This window comes from Eurosta solidaginis, chromosome 1 (genome assembly GCF_040869045.1).
Source record: "Eurosta solidaginis isolate ZX-2024a chromosome 1, ASM4086904v1, whole genome shotgun sequence".
NCBI lineage: Eukaryota > Metazoa > Arthropoda > Insecta > Diptera > Tephritidae > Eurosta > Eurosta solidaginis.
Genome location: NC_090319.1, coordinates 324241665 through 324262375, shown reverse-complemented (window position 1 = coordinate 324262375; position 20711 = coordinate 324241665). Strand labels below are relative to the sequence as shown.

At 37.6% G+C, this 20711-nt stretch overlaps 2 protein-coding genes across 6 annotated transcripts in view; one reads left to right on the top strand and one right to left on the bottom strand.

Moving 5' to 3' along the window:
- LOC137237786 (chymotrypsin BII-like) overlaps positions 1–5894 on the bottom strand; it is a 41427-nt gene extending 35533 nt beyond the window's left edge. Inside the window, exon 1 of the mRNA XM_067761965.1 lies at positions 5737–5894. The gene's annotated coding sequence lies outside the window, so the exon portion shown is untranslated. The remainder of the gene's footprint in view (positions 1–5736) is intronic.
- tok (tolkin) overlaps positions 1–20711 on the top strand; it is a 233775-nt gene that overhangs the window by 5293 nt on the left and 207771 nt on the right. The gene's annotated exons all lie outside the window — the stretch shown is intronic.

Sequence of the window (20711 nt, the reverse complement as noted above, 5' to 3'; positions counted from 1 at the left end):
AAGCCTCATAGTCAGTGTGGGACTTTAACCGCACTAAACCTCCTACCGTCTGAGTACCATTTACCCCCCGGTACTACCGTCAAGTATTCCGTCGGGAGGTAGGTTGAGCACTAAGCTCTACGTCTGTCGGGGTCACGTTGCTGTACTTAGATAGTGCCGCGGTATGGTTAACGCTGGGACTGACACGCCCTGCTTACTACCTGAATGTGCTTGACGCATACCACTTCTACGAATATTTGCAAGCCTACCTTAAACACTGTGCATATAGTGCTTGTGGCATGCTTTTGCGTTCGACTACTTGTATTGTAGGGTTTTGTTTTTTACATATGTATATATGTGTAAATAAATTATATATGTATAAATAGAATTTTTTTTTTTTTTTTTTAATTTTTTTTTTTTTTTTTGTTTTTTGTTTTTTTTTTTTTTTCCACAATACGTAACGGGGCTTTCCTCGTACTTCCACCGGTTGGAGAGGTCTTCTCTCCAATCCGAGTATAAACTCTGATTGCATGTGAGACGTTTACCCTCATACTCGTTGTTTCTACGGTTGGAGAGGCCTTGTCTCCAATCCGTAGGTTTGTTGTTGCGTGTATGTTGACTGCTTTTGGTCGCACGGTTGAAGAGGCCGTGTCTCCAATCCGTGCTTTATTCCTTCACCTGGGGCAGTATTCGAACGGTTGAAGAGGCCTTGTCTCCAATCCGTCGCCTGGTTTGCTATTACATTTACCTACATATATTACGGTATTTTCTTATGTTATCATTCTCACGCCGCTAATTGTACGGAGGCCGTGCATTCAATACGTGCTCAGCTCGATCCCCTCCACCTTAGCAATTTGTTATCCACCCACACAACTGGACTGTTCAATGTTCGCTGCTGCGCCGTAGCCTTTCAAGACTTCGTAGACACTTCATTATTTCCGCTATTACATCGCACGCCGCTGACCATTTTACCTTGCTTTGTAGCATGCATCCAACAATTGTTTCAGGAGTGTAATCCTCTCCAAATATTCTGCACAGTTTGCATCTCGAGCTATAGAACCTAGGACACTCGAAAAATACATGGTAAACATCTTCTACTGTATCGCCGCCGCAGTGATCGCATATGTTGTTAGGCTCGTGATTGAATCGGTGCAAATATTCCTTAAAGCATCCGTGACCACTCAGAAACTGTGTGAGGTAGAAATCCACCTCGCCGTGCTTTCTAGATATACATATGTTAATATCTGGGATACATCGGTGTGTCCAACGACCATTTGTTGAGGCATTCCACCTGAGCTGCCAGTTCTGCACGCTTCGCTCTCGTGCTCCGTTACTTGAGCTTTGATCCCGATAAATCGTCGCTGCTTCTTTTGCTAATATGTCTATAGGACACATTCCTGCGATGATTAGTGCTGCGTCGTCAGAGACAGTTTTAAAGGCGCTACAGACGCGTAGTGCACACAGGCGGTAAGTCGACTTTACCCCGCGGAAGTATGATTTATACTCCGTGGCCTGATGCCAAACAGGAGCCCCGTAAAGTTTTTGGCTTTTTACAACGCCAGCCAGAAGTTGACGCCGTCGTTGCTTTGGTCCTCTTGCATTTATCATTATCCTAGATAATGCTGCTACGGTTTTTGCTACCTTTCCCTTGGCATACTCTAAGTGGGATTTGAATGACAACCTAAGGCGGTCTGTCACCTCCCAGTTGAAAAGGTTGGCCACATCCCTTAATTGTGGTAATCTAAATTGCTTCTAATGAAATCTAAAGTGTGACTCAAATGCTAAAGTTGTGTCTTATAAGAGTGGGAAATGATAATGTTTTAAGGTGTTTCTCTGATATTGCTCGGCTGCATAAATAAATAAATGTAAGGAGCGTTAAACTCCGAAGAGATTATAGGCCAATTGTCGTCGTGTTCCTATTTAATTTTGCTTTTAAACTCGCAGGACGGGACCTACTTGTTTTATGCCGACTCCGAACGGCATCTGCTTTGCCCGGGGCGTGAACCCAGGTGTGGTAGGCGGAGCACGCTACCATCACACCACCTCGGCAGCATAGCGTAACAAAAAAAGTCAGTTAGACTGTCTTCGGTGTTACACCTAGAGCTTCTAGGAAAGTGACGTCAACGAAGCCGCAGTCCTATAGCTTCTGCGCTGGCATGTGGTATGAGGGTCAGGTCGCATGGTAGTGACTGGTGGTGGACAGGATTACTACTGTTCGCACATCGGGAATTATAGCTCTTAAAACAGCCGAAAAAACTAGAGGGGCCCTTTGCCGCGATAAACAATAAGCCTGTGTTGGTGCCAATCTTTAAAATTGTGCGCCATGAGTATTAAAAGGCCATTATTAGCAACCGTAAGTGTCTAAGCTTTGTGCCTGACCAGCAAGGGGCCACAAATAATTTAAAGAAATCTTGTCTACAGCTAGTATTTTAAGTTATACCAGAACATCTCCTTCGGTGAAACTACGCTTTATATGAGACATACAGATAAAACGTGACCATTTCAAGTACTTAAATTTTTGTCGGCAGACGCAGCAGTACCAGTCTCTTTGAAGCGTCGCTGGAGTAAGTGAGTGCAGGACAGTCCCTCCGCAAGGAGCTGCCCCTGAAATTTTTTGAACTATCCGCGAGACTTTGAAGCAAAAACCCCGGATCTTTCCGAAATGGCCAAAACGTTGATTTCCTTAAATACATACAAACAAAACCTTTCCTAAATATTATTTTTCAAATAGAAAAATCAAGCTTTTTAAAGTAAGATCTACGCCGCCGCCGCCGATATAGTATCGGCGTAAACCTCTACTGTCTAAGAGGGGGGATTTTCCTTTTAATTAAAGTTCAAAGTAGAAGAAGGTAGAACGTTTGGTTTCTGTTTTATGCGTAGTTTTTGTAAGTAACTTTTATAGTGACGTATTGAAAAGATTAACGTACATTACTAACAACGTGTTGTGATTGAATTAGACGGCAGAGACTGGATGAGACGGGTAGACACTGTGGAGATGAGGCTTGGGTATTTGAGTATGACCCTAAGACGCGTAAATAAAGTCAATAGTGGGTGGAAAAGGGTGGGGAGTGGCCAACGAAAGTGAGGATATCAAAGTCACATCTGAAGGCAATGTTAATTGTTTGTTTTTGAAATCCAAGGCATCCCTTGTCCTGAATACGGCCTGACAGTGACTGAAAAATGTTATTTAGGAGTTTTGGATAGGCTGCAGTCACGTGGATTTCGTTTGTGACCAGTACACGCCAATGATGGCTGGATCTTGCATCACGACAAATCACTGGCCCATTATACGTTCATACTGCAAGAGTGGCCTCATCCACCCTGTAGCCCCAATATTGCTCCCTGCGACTTTTTTCTATTCCCCAAGATGAAGTCGCACCTCAAGGGAACTCAAAATGGTAGCGCACGGGAGGTCCAAGAAGCTGTGGTGCTAAACAGGCACGCATCGGAGGTCTACCAAGGGTGCTTCCAATCATGGGAGATACGTGGGAATCATTGTGTAGAGCTGCAGAGAGACTAATGTGAAGGTTGATAGTAAAAGTTTTCCTAAAACTTTATTTTCTTGTTTTTTATTGCCACACCTGTTATTGAAATTTTTTAAACTAACAAAATTATCAAATCGGCCTATACTAGTAGAAAGGTCGTAACTTTAAACTTTGTTAACAAGAACGTCTCTCGGAAATTCAGTCAATAAGGTCCTATCTCATAAAAATCTCTACATAAAGTTTGTTCCGAAAAGAAAATGCATACTTTATTTTGATGGTAACTCGACGGACTTTCTTTTTTTGAGCTTCAAATTTCTTCTAAATAACAAGCATATTAAACTATCTAATCACTAATGGAGGGATAACGCCCGCAAATTTTTACCAAAAAATTCGGCGACAGACGGAAGGTTTTAAGTCCGGGAAAGCTTCTATAAGAACGAAAACGGCGACCTTATAACCGATGTCCAGAGAGTACTTAGATTATGGAAACACTTTTCTGCTCTCCTTTATGGAGACAGCGATGTACCGCCCAGGTATGATAAACCTAATCCCGCAATCGATAATGATTCGATCGATAGTTTACGCACTAGATAAATTTATACGTTTACACACTTTATAAGGCATTTATAAGGTTACATGAGTCCCCCTAATATCTATTTAGCACTCGTACAGGTGTGGAAACTGTATCTCTACTTAGAGTGGTGTAAATGTGACGGGATTTCTTAATATCCCATTTTGGACAGGTTCGCTTAGTTTTCTGACACTCTCGGGCTTGTAGCCATTTATCATGGGCTTGGCGGTAGATGTACCCTTTTATCGTTAGCTTGCATGTATATAGAGTATGTCTAAGTATTCTGCTTTGTACTGCCCCGCCTAGCAAGTTCGTCTGCAATACACTTTCCCTCAATGCCACTAGGTCTCAGCTGATAGCTGATACTTCGGTACGTAATCTTCACCAAAACCCGTTTATACTTTCGGGGCCTTAGTTAAATAGTTTAGTTTATCTTCAGTAGGCTCACAGATATTGGCAAAAATATTATTTTTCGATACATTTTTTAAAAAAATTATTATTGGCCTTTACTCTTTAAAATTTATTAAACTATTTTATGAGCTCGAGGCCTTATCTAAATAAAAAACGCAGTATAAATATTTTACATTTGTATTTTTATTTTATATTCGATATTTCGACTTCAGTCTGAAGTCATCATCAGGACTGAGAAACAAAACAAAACAAAAACAATAATTATAACATTTTCAAAAATCCAACATAAAACAAATACCACTTACACTATTGATGATGACTTCAGACTGAAGTCGAAATATCGAATATAAAACAAAAATCTATATATATAAAAAGAAGTGTACAATTTGATTGTCACTCCATAACTCGAGAACGGATAGAAACATTGCCATGAAATTTTTAGGAAAGATGCAGGAAAGAGAGATGATGGTTAGTTGATTTTGAAATCCCAAATCGGTTTAGCCATTCTTGAGTTATGATTTTTTTTTAGAAAAAATTCAAAATTTGAAAATTTGGTATATAAATTTGCCTATATTAGTATTTACGATCCTTTTTTCGGGGAAGTTAACCAGAGACGGACTGGGACTGGGATTAGAACTAGGACCGGGACTGAGACTCGGGGTGGGACTGGGACTGGAACAAAATACATACCACCCTCTTGGACAGGCAATAACGGATAAAGAAGAATGAGAATAAGGTGAGAGAAGAGAAAAGTGAGAAGTAGAAGGATACTGAGAAAGAAATAGAATGAGACGAATATGGAGATAGATGAAGCGAAAAAGACGGAAGGAGTAAATAAAAGGATCAGGAAAAAGTGTAGAGGGGTGGGGGAGGGCAGAGTTAGACGGAAAAAGCTTACTAAAAAATGCAGATAGGCCAAATTTAGGGCAGAACAACGTCTGTCAGGTCTGCTAGTACAAATATAAAATATTTATACTGCGTTTTTTATTTGGATACGGCCTCGAGCTCATAATATAGTTTAATAAATTTTTTGATACATTTGAACCGATTTGCTCAAAATCTGAAGCTATTGACTGGATACTCAGTGAACCATAATCAATACAAATATAAAAAAAAAACCGAGTACAAATTGTAATATTTAAGTAGACTTTTGAACTTTTTGTGGAACTTGATGTGATGTTAATAAATGTTGCCGAAGTCTTCATTTATAGTACAAATTAGCTAAATAAGTTGCACCCTAATAATGTCTTTATAAAGATATGTATAGGAATAAAATCATTTTTGCCTTACCACACTTGCCGCTTTTACATTCGTTCACTTTCCGCAAAAAAATTGTTGTTGCCGTTGTTATTGACGATTGTCAGTTGTCGATCATTGAAGCTCAAGAAACGTGTAAAAGTGTGCCAACTCCTCCCTTTTCCCATCTCAGCGGCATTCAATTTACTGCACTGTTGCCGTACCAAAGCTTCCGACACATCAACTGATTCCTGGGCATTTGCTTACACTCTTCTGTCGTGCCGTCAATAAACGACGACATTATTGGCAAGGTATTTACATTAGGGTGTTTTAGGTATTTTCTTCGCTCTACATGAAAATGTGATTCCTTAAAAATAATAATAGTAACTTATTCAAACATTTTATTTTCTATACAATAACTAAATTTTCAAAAACTGTCTGAAAATGAAATGCGTAGTTGCCTAAGTCCTAGTTTGCATATAATTCGGCCACTAAATTTTTTTCCTAGACCTAGAACCCTTTATATAGGGTCTCATTTCTATTGCGAAATTAATATAGATTAGTGCATTTGTAAATTTGTCTCAGGACAGAAAATTTACTAGTAAAAAACTTTCTTAAGAATATGCTGTTCGATCATTCCCATTTGGAAAGCAAATCATTTGTGTGTATGAAGCTATAAGGTCGGCCAAGGCGAATTGTTATAAGTATAAGTTCAGTGCTGCCTTCAGTACCAGAGAACCATGGAGCAACATCAAGGAAATCGGGATCGTTAAGTCCAAAGGAGAACTCTCTGATCTTGCTGACGTTAACGTTAACGAACTAAATGCTAGCTTCGTATGACAACCAACTTCAGCCGCTAATATCTGTACAGATAGCTACCCTGCGTGTGCTAATATAGATTCCAGTCCTTTTGCGTTTATGTGTGTCGATGACTGTGATCTGCTGCTAGCCCTACTTTCTGTGAAGTATGGTATTAGTAGTATTGATGGTATAAATGCCAAATTCTAAAGGATCATTCTTCCCATAATCCTTCCCCATTTAACTTATTTGGTCAACTCTATCCTGACCACTGGTATTTTTCCTAAATGCTGGAAAGCTGCTAAGGTTATCCCAATTCGTAAGCAAAATAATGAGTATCGGCATATAGCCATACTCCCTTTTCTTTCAAAGGTCGTTGAACGAATTTTGCATGGGCAGATTACGAGGTATTTTCATGACAATAAGCTCATTACTGACTGTCAGTCCGGTTTCCGGTCAAAGAGAAGCTGTACAACGGCATTTCTCTCTGTGATAGAAGACATTCGAGAGCGAGTTGGTGATAATCATATTATTTTTCTGATTGTTCTTGACCACTATAAAGCCTTTGACTCTGTCGACCACACCCTACTTTGTAAGAAGCTGAAAAGTTAATTTAATTTCTCGTGTCATGCAACTTCACTTATTAGATCATATCTTGGCGACGGGACTCAGGCGATTTGTTTAGACAGTAGAAAGTCTGATTTCCTACATGCGTCCCACAAGGCTCTATTCTGGACCCTCTGCTATTTGTTCTGTACATCAATGACTTGCCAAATGTGGCTAAGTTTTGTAACGTCCATATTTATGCTGATGATGTGCAATTGTATACATGCTGTCCCCGTGATGTTACCGCTTTTTGTGTAAATAATTTGAATTATGCTTTGAATAAATTGGTGTGTGCGCTTCTAAGAACGGCCTATGTCTTAACTCCAAAAAGTCGATGTGCATTGTTATTAATAGAAAGTCGTTCTCTACTCATGCTTCGGACAACATAGTTATTGACAATTCTGTCATACGTTGACGCTACAAAAAACCTAGGAGTAGTTTTTAATAAGACCTTAACATGAAAGACGACATTTTTATCACGTTAGGAAAAGTGTATGGAATGCTGCGTACACTGTGGCTAACTCAATACTTCACTCCCCTACATATTAGATTACTTCTAGCGAAAGCGTACCTAATACCTACACTCTTTTAAGGATGTTAGATTTACTCAAATTGTGACTATGTGTGTATGAATAAACTTAATATTGCTGACAATAACATTGCTAGATATGTATTTTGGGTTGAAAATCCTTGACCACGTTTCACATCACGGTGAAAGGTTGCTAAATATTTCTTTTCATAATCTTTTAAAAGTTAAAACACTGACTATCCTTCACAAAATTATATATATAAAGGAACCTGATTATTTATATCGGAGGCTTACCTTTCTCAATTCATCGAGATCAGTGCTTCTTTTCACGCACATAAGATACCGTTTTCTAACCTCTGGACGGCAGGTCTTTGCTACTTACATACGCCTTTGGTACGCTCTTCCCGCAAGACTTAGACAAATAGGAAATGCTCGGCACTTCAAAAATGAGCCAACCACTTTTTACAATGGTTGGTAAGCTGAAAATATTTTTGTATTCATGCTAATGAAATTGTAATATGTCGTCATCTTATTTCCTTGTTTCCTTTTTTCTTTTCCCCCTTTGTCTAATAATCATATTTGTATAAGTATTATTTTTATCTTTACTAATATTATTGTTGTATTGTTTATTACCTGTTGTTAATTCTAGTGTCGTATTAATTCATTTTAAATTTAACTATTTACAATTCTTGACTAGCACTGTAAAATAATTTTATTTTTTTTTTAATTTTTGAGAAACGTATAATTCAAAACATCATACTAAATTTTTTTCACCTTTAAGATATTGTGAGAAATGTTTAGATCCCGAGTAGAGCTCGAAATATATTTAGTCTTAAAACAATAAAATATTTATATCAATATATTGAAAGAAAGAGAAATTAATCACGTTAAGCTGATATCCAAAAACATTCTTGAACTATTCTCTAACTCTAGAGGAAGTAATTGTTCTCGAGTTGATCTCCAACATCTTTTTCCAATTATTCTTCAACCTTTGTGTAAGTTTGAGAAACGGATTTGAATAAAGCTCAATAGGAAGGTAAACTTTTATCCAATTTGAAATCAAATTCGGTTTTCATTGATAAAAGCATTTTTGAAGATTTGCAGTTCAAAAACATTTTTGTAGATTCGAGAAATATGTTAGTGCTCAACTTCAGCTCGAATGTAATTGTAGCTTCAATATTTGTAGTCGATTGAGCAAACATAATCATATGTTCATGGAGATGGCTTCAGATTGATGCCGAAATATCGACAAATTTGAAAACGAATGCAAATATGAAATTTGTGTTTTATCAAAAAAATTGATACAGCAATAAAATCTTTTCCACGAAATTTTTATGGAAAATCAAATTTTTGAATAAGCTGAGCTTATATAGAATTTATTATTATTATTTTCTTTAAGTTTAGTCGAAGCAGTTTTCTTAGTCAGTAATTATGTTAAAATAAATATTTTGTTTGCGCTTTTTATTGAAAATTAAATATTTAACCCCTGATAATGACAAGGACTTTGTCGAAGCGTTGGGTAAAACTGGATGAATAATCAAGGAGTTTTTAATTCTAGTTGGTAAATGCATGGACCAGTAAAGCCCATACCAGTAAAACCCATATAAAATGACAAATACAAAAAACCAAATTAAAAAATTCACCTGAAAATGGAACACACTAATGTGTAAAATGCACATCTACGAAACATGCTTTCAATAGGTAAGTATATACCCCGCAGTCAAACCGTTTAGCTGAAAAAAGCCGAGTCTAATAAAGTTGGAGATTGTAAAAAAAGAGGCAGTGTACTGGTCTAACTAAACACAATGACCCCAACTCAAGAAGTGACGAGGCAACTACCACCAAATATACTTAGAATAAAATCCTTAAATGGTTTCACTTTTCGCAAACCTTCCAAGTATATTTCCGTTATGAAACATTTTTCAGAGTATGTCAGCCACTTTGAAGGAAAAAGTTAAAAACACAGCACCAGCGACGGAAAATAATAATTTTTGTTTTCGGAGTCGAATAAGTCCGGGTCAAAAAATTATCCTAGGTGAAAATGTTTGAGTTCTCAGGTATCCCTATAGCAATATCATGTCGAATCATGCATCCTTTCTATTTTTTGAACTTTTTCCATAAAAGTCCACATATAAAAGTAAAATCTGTATTTTTATTTTTTGAGTCCGATAGAACTAGTTAAACTCGGACTGAGGTAATACAAATCCGAAAATAATTTTTATCTTGATCCAAATATATTAAAAGTCCAAAATTAATAGTTTTGCAAGGAATTATTTATAAAAGGAATACAAGTTTCCGCCCCTGCACAGCACATTAAAATCTTTAAGAGAAGATATATATCGCGCCAAATAAAAGTAAAAAAATAAATAATTGAGCTTCTTTTCCAATTGACGTAGCGGGAGGGGATCTACATTTTTTTAAATAAAATAAATAAAAGTAAGGTTCGAAAACGTCCGAAAAGATTTTCTGCTTCTCTTCCAATTTGCGTCGTACTTCTACACATTGGCGTGACGGGACCTAGTTGTTTTATGCCGTCTCCCAACGGCATCAGCAAGGCAAATGAGTTTTCACTGAGAGCTTTTCATGGCAGAAATATACTCGGAGCGCTGAGAAAACACTGCCGAGGAACGACACCGTTTAGAAAAGTTTTCTTGTAATTGAAAAAACTAGTTTCTAAAATATTGATGTTGCTTTCGTGGGGCGGGAACCCAGGATCTTCGGTGTGGTAGGCGAAGCACGCTTCCATCACACCACGGCGGCCACCCACATTTTTTATGGCGATGTTATTTTGGATGGTGCTTTGTCCGGGACTTGATCCAAGGGCTTAATTATTATTATTATTAATAAGACGATAACGGCGGGGCTGCAAATAAGCGGCTGGTTTAGCATTTCTTGTCAGGGTCAAGTTCCTCTAATTCCTTGGCAAAGAACAACCTGATTACAGTCAAATTTTCCAAAGATTTTTAACGAAGAAATACAAAGTCGCTCTCAGGAAGTACGTTGGGATCAAACTCGACAATAAATGCAAACGTAAACGATTTATCATTAGCAACATTATACTGCTGAAATCGGGCCATCGGCAAACGCTGCTGACTATTGGCTAAATTAGTACAATGGTTTAGGAATAGTCGTAAAGTTTCACTCATACTGAAGACGGTTCAGTATTCTGCAAACGCAGAAAATCATCATAACTTTTTTTCCTTTTTATTATATTTTTATCTCTGTGGTGTACTTAAAAAGCAGAGTAGAGCTATGCCAGTGAGAATAAAAAAAGGAAAAAAATATTTTCAAGGCCGCAGGTGCTCATGCATTGGTTGCGGAGCTATTAAATATGGCGGCGAGGAGTTGGTAAAGCTCATGCATTAGCGTCTTTGCAAAATATGAACGAGTACATGCCTGACGATTGGAGTCTAAGTGTTCTTTGCCCAGTCCACAAGAAGGGGGACACTGCAAACTGTATCAACTACGGCGAAAACAGCCTTCTTAATTTCGCATATAAGTTTCTGCCAAGTGTATTATAGAAAAGATTGAAACCACCGTGAATCGACTAATTGGATTTATACATTCGGCTTCAGACCAGGTAAAACTACCATCGAACAAATTTTAACAATACGCCAAATCATGGAAAAAATTCGCGAAAAAAGAATCGCCACACATTATCTCTTCGTCGATTTTAAAGCCTCCTTCGGCAGCTTAAAAATGAGCTGCCTATATGCTGCTATTGTCTGAATTTGGTTTCTCCGCAAATCTTAAACGGCCGTCCAAAATTGCGTTGAGCGACACCATCAGCTCAGTCAGTAGGGAGAAGGACCTGTCCGAGCCGTTCGAAACTCAACGAGGTTTAAGACAAAGTGAACCACTATCATTGGATTTCTTTAATTTGATGCTGGAAAAAATTATACGAAATTTAGAACTTAATTGCTTTGAAACAATCTATAAAAAAAAAAAAAAAAAATTAAATCTATATATGTATATAAAAATGGGCGCTAGTTTTCAAACGGATGAGGGAATCTTTGACAAAACCTACACACGTGTTATGTACATGGGCCTGTATTGTTTTGATTCTTTAAATTTTAAAATCAGACACACTAGGGTCTGGAAACCCAATACATGTACCCGTCTATTTTTCAAAAATGGATATACAATATGGATATTAAATGAAAGCTGCTGATGCAAAGGTAAACTTTTGCTATATCTCAAATGGCCAAAATGTGTTTCAGGGGTATTATATATCTTATATATAAAACTCTCGTGTCACAGTGTTTGTGGTTGAACTCTTATCTTATCTATTTGTCATACCCCAAAATGGTAGAAGTGGTCAAATTTTTTTTCTAGAAAAAAATTTTGCGATATTATTTAATATTTTTTTTGGAAAAAACATTCAAAAATATATACATCACTGTGGGACTGGGACTGGAAGCAAGGGATGGGGAAGAGAATACGAAAACTAGGGAGAAGAAAAACGAGGGACGGAGAAAGAGATTAGTTAGAGAGTTGCAGTTAGAAGGAGGATAGGGATAGATGGAGCGGGAGGGAGAAGAAGAGGGAGCTTAATAGAAAAGAATAGATGGAAAAGTGGAGAGGGAGAAAGAGGCTCAGAGAGAGGAGGAGGGAAAGTAAGAAAAACCCGCGCCGTAAGTACCGCTTACACCAAACTGGAAAAGAAGCGGAAAAGACGGGTTTGATGGTTGGTAGCCATAATTTTGAAATAACATAATACTGCGTTTATTTGGGAACCAACAATAATACGAACAATAACATCAGCTTTTAATCCAGGGAAGAGTCACTCTTGCCAATAAATGCTACTTTATACTAGGTAGGCAATTGAAAAGTAAAGTCCTCTCTTGGCAAACGAAAATCACGCTCTACTAAGTAACTGATCGTACCCGCCCTGCTATATGGTGCAGAATAGCGAAGAAGATTTAATGATGAGCTGTACGAGCTCATCGCAGACAACAACATAGGCCAGTGAAATAAGACACAGCGAATACCCTGGCCATGTTTTACGAATAAAATATGATGATCCGGCTAAAAAAGTATTCTTGTTGGAACCTATGGAAGCAGAGGAACAGGGATCATCCACTCCGCTGGATGGACCGGGTGGAAAACGATTTGAATTCCCTTGGTGTGACAAATTGGCGCCAATTAACAAAACGAAGAAGCGATTGGAGCGCCTTGGTGGACTGCCGTTTAAACGGTTAAGCGCCGATTATGTAAGTAAATAGAAGTCTCTCTCTTTCGAACTAGTTTTATTTCATTCAGATATTTTTTTAGTCTGAGTACATATTTTAATGTTTCTCTACTGGGTATATGCAACAATATAGATACATATGTATGTGTATTGAAAAGCAAGCACTTTATTATCCGCATACAATCGACATCTTCCTATCGTAGTCAGCAAAAAAATAAAAACTTACGTACATGAGATTGATTCTTTAGTGTTTTTTGTAGTGAAGAAGATTGGCACACTTCACGTGTTTAAATCCGCGATCCCACCCGCATAGTAAAGTGTAATTAAACGCGGTTAAGTGCTCTAGTATCGTAGAGTATTATGAATGAACGATAGACAGGTGGGTACTTCTCGCACATATTTACAAGTGGTGCAGAGGCGGAATTTTAATGAGAGACTGTTTGTTCACAACTAGAATGCCTACCGGATTTGTGAGTAGCATAAGGTATACATAAGTATTTTCTTTTATATTATGACGAATATTAGTATCACTACCATCACTAAGCCGATACTAAGCAGTATGTACGTAAAAAAATTAATCATCATCTACACACATACATACAGGGTAACGGAGAGATACTCATAAATACATGTAATCATCAGCCGAAGTAGTACTCACATATACACACGCATATGCCTCTGCGAGAGACTATAAACTACAAACACAGAGAGTATAAAAGCAGAGCAAGCTGAGTAGTCAGTAATCAGTTTTGATTTAAGCAAGCTTAAGTGTTATTGTGAAGTGCACTTAAAATAGTCTAATAAATACCACTTTGCATTATTGAATATTGGAGTAATTTATTCAACAGTTTAACGATTCGAACGCTAGCAGAAGGTTGGAATAAGGGTAATTTTATTACATTCGTTACAATATCATCGACCTTTGCATCGTCGAACAAATGCAATATCCCAATTAAACCAATAGCTAGAGACGAGGCGGAGCTACGGAAGGTGTTCGAAGACCACCCGTGTTGGGCATTAAGCTTTATTTGTTACAAGTTATTTCAAGTAGGTATACCATTCCCCTACTGCGCACTGCCTTAAAGGCGATTTTTTCGATAGCCGTATATGGGACAAACTTACGAGGCCATATAGAATAATGTGGTGCCTATTTTCAATTTATAACCCGTATTTCACTACTAATTTATAGCCTAGTCTTTTTGCGAAGCTCTCCGAGTTTAAAGTCGTCCTTCGGTACCTGGAACCGCATTTCGGATTGATGTCGCTCGGGTGTCTGTTCTGCCCTCCTTCGCTACTAAACGGAGTGTTCTCATCCGAGGAAGGTATTCGGGGTTTTATCTAGTGAAGTAATTGACGGAAGTAAACGTGTCGACTTGAAAATTGGCTCAGTTCAAGAATTCAATTTATAGTCCACTTTACTGCAGTACCGCTGTCTCACTATTATTGCATCGATTGTTCCCTGCGTGTTGTGCAACAAGTCATTCCAATTATGCTAGTTTGGTACTTACTGACTCCAATTGGAAGCACCAAGGGAGATGAAGTCTTCCTCCCTCTGTCTTTCCGAACTCAGTGGTGGTTTGCTATTAAGTATTATATTAACTAAAATACGGGTGTCGATAGGAATATACTGTGTTGAATTCCAATTTTCGTTCCAGTTTCGATACCAAGTAAAGCGATTTCCTTGTGTGCTTCTAAATACCCTCCCTATCCTGTATTCCATTTCATATGTAATTTAGTTGCCCGTTTCGGTTTCAAATACAATAGCGTTTCAGGACGCTGTTCTTGTTTTAATTCTGCTTTTTTCTTCAGACTCAAAGCCCAGTTCGGGTTCTGTTTTCTTTCTAGTTTCGAGCAGATTTCAGTTTCAGAAGTAATTACGGTTCAAGGTTTGGTCCTGGTTTCAATTCCGGGTTTGTTCCCGTATTTGTTAACTAACACAATTCTGTTTCCGGGTGGAGTTTCATATACAAAGCCGGTCCCAAGTCCGGTAGCTGTTTCGTATACATTTTCGAGCGTTTCGGTTGAAGGTACAATTCTGTTTTAACGTTTGATCCTGGTTTCACTTGCGGTACTGGTTTCAGTTTTTATTCCGGACTCGGTTACAAGTAAAATTCTAGAACCGGGTGTGATTTCAACTAATAAAGCCGGTCAAGAAATTGGTTGCTGTTTCCTTTCTAGTTCAAATTCAGTTTCTGTTTTAAGTCTTGTCTTGGACGATTTTAACCTGCCGCATATATCATGGAACACCTATGATCATAATATTTTAACAGTCTCATCTAAGACGTATAACAGCGACTTTTTGTATGAAATATCTGACCTTTGTCTTAATCAGATCAATATTTTTCCAAATAAGTACGGAACATTTTTAGATTTAGCCTTTATGGATGACATATTTAAATTCTCTGTGAATCGATGTGAGCCTCTAGTTTTACCTGAAGATGTTTACCATCCTTTCCTCGAGATACCATGGGCAACATTTATGGTTGTATAAATAAACCAGGTGTTTATACCAGTCTCTTGATTTTTCGAGAGCCAATTTCAAAAAATTAAATGAAGAACTTTCTAAAATAACTTGGCCTCAACATAATGCGGACGTGGATCAGATCGTTTTTATTTTAATAGTATCATTTATAACTTGTTTGAAAAGAATGTGCCCAAACGTATTTGTTCATATGATGAACTAATGCAATCCTGGATCACTAAAGAACTAAAATCTTTACCTGAAGATATTTCATTATACCGAAAGACTCTAAAATAACCTTTTACATACGGCCCAGATTTAATTCCCATATGCTTTCTTAAAAAATATGCAGAATTCATCTACAAACCTCTTACTGATCTGTTTAACCTATCTTTGAAATATGGAATTCTCCCGACGGCATGGAAGGAATCCTTTCTCATCCCTCTCCATAATAGTGGCATTAAGTCGTACATTGAAAACTATCGTGGCATAGCTAGACTGTCCGCTATTTCAAAGTTGTTCGAAGCAATCGTTACAAATCACCTAACATTTTCGACTTCAACATTAATTGCAAGCTCTCAGCATGGCTTTTGTAAGGGCAAATCAACCATAACTAATTCACTTGAGTTCACAACTCACATTTCGAACGGGTGCGGAGAAAATCTTCACACCGACATTATATACACCGCTTTTAATAAAGCATTGGATAAAGTATGCCACTCTTTACTTGTATATAAACTCGACATGCTTGGGTTTCAACCTAGTCGCACTCGTTGGATTTCCTCCAACCTTTGTGGCAGAACACAAAGAGTAATCCTTAAAAATATGTTTCCGAGTATCATTAGTGTCACCTCTGGTGTTCCTCATGGCAGCCATCTTGGCCCGATTCTGTTTTTGCTATTTATAAACGATATATCTACAACTATAAAATATTCTAAGATCTTGATGTATGCTGATGATGTAAAACTTTTTAAGACTTACGCGTCGATTGAAGAACTTTCGTTACTTCAGAGGGATATAATTACTTAGCTGCTTGGTGAAATGTGAACCATATGCCGCTTAATCTTCAGAAATGTAAATTTATGTGTTTTTCGCGTAGGAGCTTACAACCAGCTTCTTACACAATTAACAACCAAAATATTGAAAGTGTTAATGTTTTTGTAAACTTGGGAGTTACAATGAACTGCAAACTTAGCTTCAAAACTCATATAAGTGTCACTGTCAATAGAGCTAAAGGTGTCTTAGCATTTGTGAAAAGGTGGTCAAAAGAGTTTAGCGACCCCTACGTTACGAAAACCCTCTTCACAACATTGCTTAGACTTATATTAGAGTGTGGCTCAATAGTCTGGAATCCGCCTTTTCAAGTCCATACTGACAGGCTCGAATCAATACAAAAACAGTTTATACTATTTGCCTTAAGGAATTTTCAATGGGACTCTTCTTCATTTATTCTTCCACCTTATACTAATCGATTAAAACTTATCAATCTTCCTACTCTTGATTGGCGTAATATTTATCACAAAACTACTGAATGGATCGATTTCAAGCCCATTTCTTCTGAACGAAGTGAACTTTAGTGTTCCCTGTCGCACTACGAGACACTACAAACCACTTCTTTTAAAACAATGTAGAACGAAATTCGAACTTAACGAACCCTTCCGGTATTTGTGCCAATATTATAACTCTCACTCAAACACATTTGATATGTCGGACTTCCTTTTTTCTATAAAAAAGACTGTTCTTATCTCTCCTAATCGTTAATGCTGTATATATATGTTTGTTTCTATATTCTATTAATTTAAGTTTTACCCTCAGCTGATGATATTTCTTCTGTAGCTGAGTAGGTTTAGATCTCGACGCTTGACAAACCACTGTCCATCAATGACTCGGAAAAAAAAAAAAAACAAAAAAAAAAATTTATAAATATGTAATACAATTAATAAATATAAAAACATCATGAAAAGGATTAGCCTGGTGTCATTGCGCCACTTGAGTGCAGTGCGCTGCCACAACGTCCAATTATTATTATTATAATTCAGGGTCAGCATTTGGCCCCTTTTTAAGTTTCGTCTTTCATTTCTTCTTTGTTATGATTCGCGTTGGAGTTTCGTGCCAATTTCGGTCGCAATGTCTATTCCGTTTTGGTTTCGGTTAAAGTTCCAGTCTTGGTTTAGATTTTACTTAGGGTCTTATTTTCAGCTTCAGCTCTGGCGTCGGTGTCGGTTCCAGTTTCGGTTATAGTTCTCGTCGGCTTTAGTTCTCGTCCCAGTCTTGGTTCTGGATATTTTGCTAATTTGGGTTCAGTCCCGTTTCTCGTACCGATAATTCAAAAAAAAACTTAAATCTATTTTTATAATTTTAACAAAGTTAAAATGAGTAAAGTACGAACCTTACACACATTTTTTGGAAATGGGCGTGACACCAATGCTTTGAACAAGCATTTTATCACATATAGCCATAACTCGAAGACCAGTTGATGTATTTTGACAAACTTCGGCAAATTGCTTTATAAGTTATTATGAGCGTTTATCTTTGCCTCAAGTGCTGCCGGAAAAAGACTTGAAGATTCTGTTACGGCTCTGGACTTTAGGTACAATTGCGGCTGCATGCTCGCTATTATTTGATTGCTTTTACAAGCAAGATTCATTTTGTTTCATTATAGCAAGATAAAAGTAAACAAGTAAGGAAGGTTAAGTTCGGGTGTAACCGAACATTACATACTCAGTTGAGAGCTATGATGACAACATAAGGGAAAATAACCATGTAGGAAAATGAACCGAGGGAAACCCTGGAATGTGTTTGTATGACATGTGTATCAAATCAAAGGCATTAAAGAGTATTTTATGAGGGAGTGGGCCATAGTTCTATAGGTGGACGCCATTTAGGGATATAGCCACAAAGGTGGATCAGGGTTGACTCTAGAATTTGTTTGTACGATATGGGTATCAAATGAAAGGTATTAATGATTATTTTAAAAGGGCGTGGACCTAAGTTCTATAGATGAACGCCTTTTCGAGATATCGCCGTAAAGATGGACCAGAGGTGACTCTAGAATGCGTTTGTACGATATGGGTATCAAATGAAAGGTGTTAATGAGCATTTTAAAAGGGAGTAATCCTTAGTTCCATAGGTGGACGCCGTTTCGAGATATCGCCATAAAGGTGGACCAGGGGTGATCCTAGAATTTGTTTGCACAATATGGGCATCAAACGAAAGGTGTTAATGAGGATTTTAAAAGGGAGTGGGCCTTAGTTCTATAGGTGGACGCCGTTTCGAGATATCGCCATAAAGGTGGGCCAGGGGTGACTCTAGAATTCGTTTGTGCAATATGGGTATTAAACGAAAGGAGTTAATGAGTATTTTAAGAGGGATTGGGCCTTAGTTCTATAGGTGGACGCATTTTCGAGGTATCGCAATAAAGGTGGACCAGGGGTGACTCTAGACTTTGTTTGTACGATATGGGTATCAAATGAAAGGTGTTAATGAGTATTTTTAAAAGGGAATGGGCCTTCGTTTTATAGGTGTTCGCCTTTTCGAGATATCGCCATAAAGGTGGACCAGGGGTGACTTTAGAATTTGTTTGTATGATATGGGTATCAAATGAAAGGTGTTAATGATTATTTTAAAAGGGCGTGGGGCTTAGTTCTGTAAGTGGACCCCTTTTCGAGATATCGCTATAAAGGTGGACCAGGGGGGACTCTAGAATTCGTTTGTGCAATATGGGTATCAAACGAAAGGAGTTAATGAGTATTTTAAGAGGGAGTGGGCCTTAGTTCTATAGGTGGACGCCTTTTCGAGATATCGCCATAAAGATGGACCAGGTGTGACTCTAGAATGCGTTTGTACGATATGGGTATCAAATGAAAGGTGTTAATGAGTATTTTTAAAAGGGAGTGGGCCTTCGTTCTATAGGTGTTCGCCTTTTCGAAATATCGCCATAAAGGTGGACCAGGGGTGACTCTAGAATGAGTTTGTACGATATGGGTATCAAATTAAAGGTATTAATGAGAGTTTTAAAAGGGAGTGGTGGTAGTTGTATATGTGAAGGCGTTTTCCAGATATCGACCAAAATGTGGACCAGGGTGACCCAGAACATTATCTGTTGGATACCGCTAATTTATTTATATATGTAATGCCTGCCAAGATTTTAAGGGTTTTTTATTTCGCCCTGCAGAACTTTTTCATTTTCTTCTACTTAATATGGCAGGTGTCACAACCATTTTATAAAGTTTTTTCTAAAGTTATATTTCGCGTCAATAAAACAATCCAATTACCTTAACATGTTTCATCCCTTTTTTCGTATTTGGTATAGAATTATGGCATTTTTTCATTTTTCGTAATTTTCGATATCGAAAAAGTGGGCGTGGTCATAGTCGGATTTCTTTCATTTTTCATACCAAGATAAAGTGAGTTCGGATAAGTACGTGAACTGAGTTTAGTAAAGATATATCGATTTTTGCTCAAGTTATCGTGTTAACGGCCATGCGGAAGGACAGACGGACGGATGTGTATAAAAACTGGGCGTGGCATCAACCGATTTCACAGAAAACAGTTAACGCCATAAAATCTATGCCCCTACCAAATTTCAAAAGGATTGGTTAATTTTTGTTCGACTTATGGCGTTAAAAGTATCCTAGACAAATTAAATGAAAAAGGGCGGAGCCACGCCCATTTTTAAAATTTCTTTTATTTTTGTATTTTGTTGCACCATATCATTACTGGAGTTGAATCTTGACATAATTTACTTATATACTGTAAAGATATAAAATTTTTTGTTAAAATTTTACTTTAAAAAAAATTTTTTTTTAAAAGTGGGCGTGGTCCTTATCCGATTTTGCTAATTTTTATTAAGCGTACATATAGTAATAAGAGTAACGTTCCTGCCAAATTTCATCATGATATCTTCAACGACTGCCAAATTACAGCTTGCAAAAGATTTAAATTACCTTCTTTTAAAAGTGGGCGGTGCCACGCCCATTGTCCAAAATTTTACTAATTTTCTATTTTGCGTCATAAGTTCAACTCACCTACCAAGTTTCGTCGCTTTATCGGTCTTTTGTAATGAATTATCGCACTTTTTCGGTTTTTCGAAATTTTCGATATCGAAAAAGTGGGCGTGGTTATAGTCCGATATCGTTCATTTTAAATAGCGATCTGAGATGAGTGCTCAGGAACCTACATACCAAATTTCATCAAGATACCTCAAAATTTACTCAAGTTATCGTGTTAACGGGCGGACGGACGGACGGACGGACGGACATGGCTCAATCAAATTTTTTTTCGATCCTGATTATTTTGATATATGGAAGTCTATATCTATCTCGATTCCTTTATATATGTACAACCAACCGTTATCCAATCAAACTTAATATACTCTGTGAGCTCTGCTCAACTGAGTATAAAAATAAATAAAATTAAAAAATTATAAGGACTTCCTTTATATA